Source organism: Limulus polyphemus, unplaced genomic scaffold, assembly GCF_000517525.1.
Source record: "Limulus polyphemus unplaced genomic scaffold, Limulus_polyphemus-2.1.2 Scaffold904, whole genome shotgun sequence".
NCBI classification, from domain to species: Eukaryota; Metazoa; Arthropoda; class Merostomata; order Xiphosura; family Limulidae; genus Limulus; species Limulus polyphemus.
Genome location: NW_013666514.1, coordinates 2822 through 7440, shown reverse-complemented (window position 1 = coordinate 7440; position 4619 = coordinate 2822).

Sequence of the window (4619 nt, the reverse complement as noted above, 5' to 3'; positions counted from 1 at the left end):
AGCTTTGCGCGAAATCCATAACAAACAAAAAAAAGGTTATTTATGTGAAAATACGCGCTGGTAGATATATCATGTGTGAAAAAAATGACCAAATTATGAAAATACTTCGGTATGAATTGTTTGTGAGTGTGTGCGATCAAATAAAGCGAGGAATAAAATAGCAATAAATGCTACTGGTATGCTATTCAAGCCCTGAAAAGACGAAGACAGATCAGCGTCTATTATTATGTGTTGTGCTAATATGAACCTGATGCAAATAATAATAACAGTAGCATTTTAGCCGTAGTTATTAGCTGTAGCTAAGGAGGGAGGAAGAGGTCAAATTCAACCTAATCCTCCCAGGTCGCCCAACGACCTAAAGCGTCGTAAAGCCTGGACAAAATTGAATATTCTCAATCGTTGTTTAAGAGCAAGTTTAGTGACTTCTGTGGACTATATCTGCTTTAAGTTTTTTGGACGACGTTTTGAGGTGCTGGCGCAAATCATTATCAAGTTCTGAAAATGTAAGGCTGATGCTTTCACACACACAAAAAAAGTCGTTGATCGTTCCTCAATTTTCATTGCTTATTAGGTAAACTTGTAAACAACAATAAAAAGTAAAGCGTTTTGAGTATTCAAACAAAACTCAGTAAACAATAACTTTAAGATTAAAAGCATGAATTCCTATCCGTTTTTGTAAAATAAAAAAAGTGCTAAAATGCTAAAACAAATTGAACAGTTTAAAGGAACAGTAGACAAAAAGACTACTCTTAACCGAACAGCTGAAGGTGTAGAGCGTGTTCATAGGAATATCGCGGCTCGATCACTGGACTTTCCATATGGTACGATAACACTAGGCCTCGTCTAACCCAAGGATAAACTCTATGAAAATTAGTGATGCTATTTTTGACCTTGATCTTTGACCCATGTGACACATAAGATGCCGTTCAAATAATTCATCCTTCCTTTGATCTTATTTGAAGACGCTGGTCAAATCAGGAAACTCGTAAATTATTTAATGAAGTGAAGTTTTGGGAGCAGGGTAGTTTATCTGTTTAGATAATCTTTGTTTAACTATCTTTTTAGTACTTTTATCCTCGGAACCTTCTCTCGACTCTATCAACGCTAGATAAGACACTTAAAACCCCTCTATGTGGAGTATTTGCAGAAGAGCTTGGGTGGGTGGGTGAGATTAGCAGTTTCAGAGGTCCAATTTCACTAATATTTCAAATATTTAGTTCAAATCTTATGTACTTTAACGTTATAAGTTTACTGTGTTAAACGATTTAAAGAAATACAGGTGATCTGTAAATGAATTTTAGCGTACTTGCTATTTGGAGAGTGTTTGGAAGAGGGCTATAATTTAATGGAATTTTAACTCGAAATCTGAGAGCCGCGAGTTCGAATCCCCGTCCCACCAAACATGCTCGCTCTTTCAGCCGAGGGGACGTTATAATGTGACGGTCAATCCCACTATTCGTTGGTAAGAGTAGCTCAAGAGTTGGCGGTGGGTGGCGATGACTAGCTGCCTTCCCTCTAGTCTTACACTGTTAAATTAGGGACGGCTAGCGCAGATAGCCCTCGTGTAGCTTTGCGCGAAAATTCAAAACAAACAATGAAATTTCAAAACTGTCCACTATCGTTTTACATTTTCATTTAATTTTTTGGTATTTCTAATTTTCAAAATTTGTCTTTACGTTTCAAATCTAAAAGAAGTGACTTTTATTACACGTATTTCAACTATTTCCTCGTGCAAGTTTAACATAATTAGTTCTTATTACCTGTTCTTAAAGGTAATATCTTGTGTTTACTCAATATCGACTCAATTCTGATTTTAGCTCAATGAAATGATGACTTAGAACACTCCCAGTTGCGTTTTTTTCAGTTGAAATACACGAAGAAAGAATACTGATTTTCAGGTCCGCGGACACAATCAATTATTGTATGTTTAAATTCTCCATAAATAGCAAAACAATCTTGTTATTACTTCGCCTTCTTTGGTGCATTCCAGCTCCACTGTTTGTAAACTTTATTTTTTAGAAGCAAATGAAACTTAGGAATATATATTTACGATGTTGTTAATTCTGTTATTTACGAAATAAATTTCAATTACAATAAATAGCGAACAACTCTGTGGGAAACAAAGCGTGCGAAGGAGTGTTTAAAATCTATATATAAATAGAAATAAATAGATGTATCTACATGTAATTAATCATTTCACCGCTACAAGTTTTATGATTTAATAATCAAAATTGAAGCTATGAAGACTAGTTGAGTAGTTAAGTAGGAATTTCAAGTACCAGATGGTTAAAAACTGTAGTTAATATCATTTCTCTGCATAATGTTATAAAAAAACTTGTGCTTTAAATCAATATTGAAGTAATTGCAAAACAAAACCAGTACCTACAAACATTGGTCGTCAGCTGATGTTTCTTGCATTGAGATAAGGTGTTTGATAGTACGAATATACAGTGCGTTACTGTGTTAATATCTAGGTCAGAGCGACAGCTATACTGATGATTGTATAAGTCTATAGTTTACTTATTGTATGACTATTTTTGGGAGTTAACATAAGGTATGTGGCGTAGCGCTCGAAAACGAGTTTAATCCGTCATGTTTTCTCTCTCTCTTGAGTGACCACTAAGTTGAATTTTGTATATTTTCTCTATCCAATCCACCAGTATAAGAGCACAAACTCAATTAAGTTTCTTAACAGAAACATAATCACTGTGCATTTCTGTCCTGTTCGGCCCGGCATGGCCAGGTGGTTAGGGCGCTCGACTCGCAATCTGAGGGTTGCGGGTTCGAATCCCCGTCCCACCAAACATGCTCGCCCTTTCAGCCGTGGGGGGCGTTATAATGTGACGATCAGTCCCACTTTTCGTTGGTAAAAGAGTAGCCCAAGAAGTGGCGGTCGGTGGTGATGACTAGCTGCCTTCCCTCTAGTCTTACACTGCTAAATTAGGGACGGCTACCGCAGAAAGCCCTCGTGTAACTTTGCGCGAAATTCATAAAAACATACAAACAATTCTGTCCTGTTCATGTGGCTTTGAAATTACCAACATCAATAATACGAATCAGTTTTTTGTAGAGAGGAAAGACACAGATCAGAGGGTACCTAACGTATCCGGTAAGATCCAGATTGGTGTAAACCATGAATGTTAAACTAGTTCAATGAGCTTATATATGATGGATATCGAATAGTAGAGAATGTGTTCAATAGGATATTGACGTCAAATTTAAGCCCAGATGTTAGGCCAGATTTAAAAATAAAACACAAGTTCAGTAAGTTTTATACGGTGAATACCTAATGAGTTCTTAATGATACTGGTTGTGAGTAGCAAGTTAATATAGCGTTATAGAGGTTACCAATGTTTAATCACTATAGTGTGATACAGTTTGGGAATAGCAAACCGCTATAGTGTGATATAGGTTGGGAATAGCAAGCTGTTACAACGTGATACAGTTTGGGAATAGCAAACCGCTACAGCGTGATATAGGTTGGGAATAGCAAACCGTTACAGTGTGATATAAGTTGGGAATAGCAAGCTGTTACAACGTGATATAAGTTGGGAATAGCAAGCTGTTACAGTGTGATATAGGTTGGGAATAGCAAGTTGCTACAGTGTGATATAGGTTGGGAATAGCAAGCTGTTACAACGTGATATAGGTTGGGAATAGCAAACTGTTACAGGACTATATAGGTTGGGAATAGCAAGCTGCTACAGGGCGATATAAGTTGGGAATAGCAAGCTGTTACAACGTGATATAGGTTGGGAATAGCAAGCTGTTACAGGACTATATAGGTTGGGAATAGCAAGCTGCTACAGGGCGATATAAGTTGGGAATAGCAAGCTGTTACAACGTGATATAAGTTGGAAATAGCAAGCTGTTACAGTGTGATATAGGTTGGGAATAGCAAGCTGTTACAACGTGATATAAGTTGGAAATAGCAAGCTGTTACAGTGTGATATAGGTTGGGAATAGCAAGCTGTTACAACGTGATATAAGTTGGAAATAGCAAGCTGTTACAGTGTGATATAGGTTGGGAATAGCAAACCGCTACAGCGTGATATAGGTTGGGAAAACTTATATCGCCCTGTAGCAGCTTGCTATTCCCAACCTATATAGTCCTGTAACAGCTTGCTATTTCCAACTTATATCACGCTGTAACAGCTTGCTGGGAAATAGCAAGCTGCTACAGGACTATATAGGTTGGGAATAGCAAGGTGCTACAGTGTGATATAGGTTGGGAATAGCAAGCTATTACAGCGTGATATAAGTTGGGAATAGCAAGCTGCTACAGGGCGATATAAGTTGGGAATAACAAGCCGCTACAGGGCGATATAGGTTGGGAATAGCAAGCCGCTACAGGGCGATATAAGTTGGGAATAGCAAGCCGCTACAGGGCGATATAAGTTGGGAATAACAAGCCGCTACAGGACGACATAAGGATCAGTAATGCTGATCTTTAGTCCAACAAAATACAAATTATGAGCATTTAGAGCGAGTCAGTTACAATAAGCTCAAGATGTTAAATTTACCAGATTCCGCCATCTGGTGGGATCATTCAAAGGAAAGATAAAATTTAGATTGTCTTTTTAAAACACACAATTGATTTCTTGAATCTTATATATATA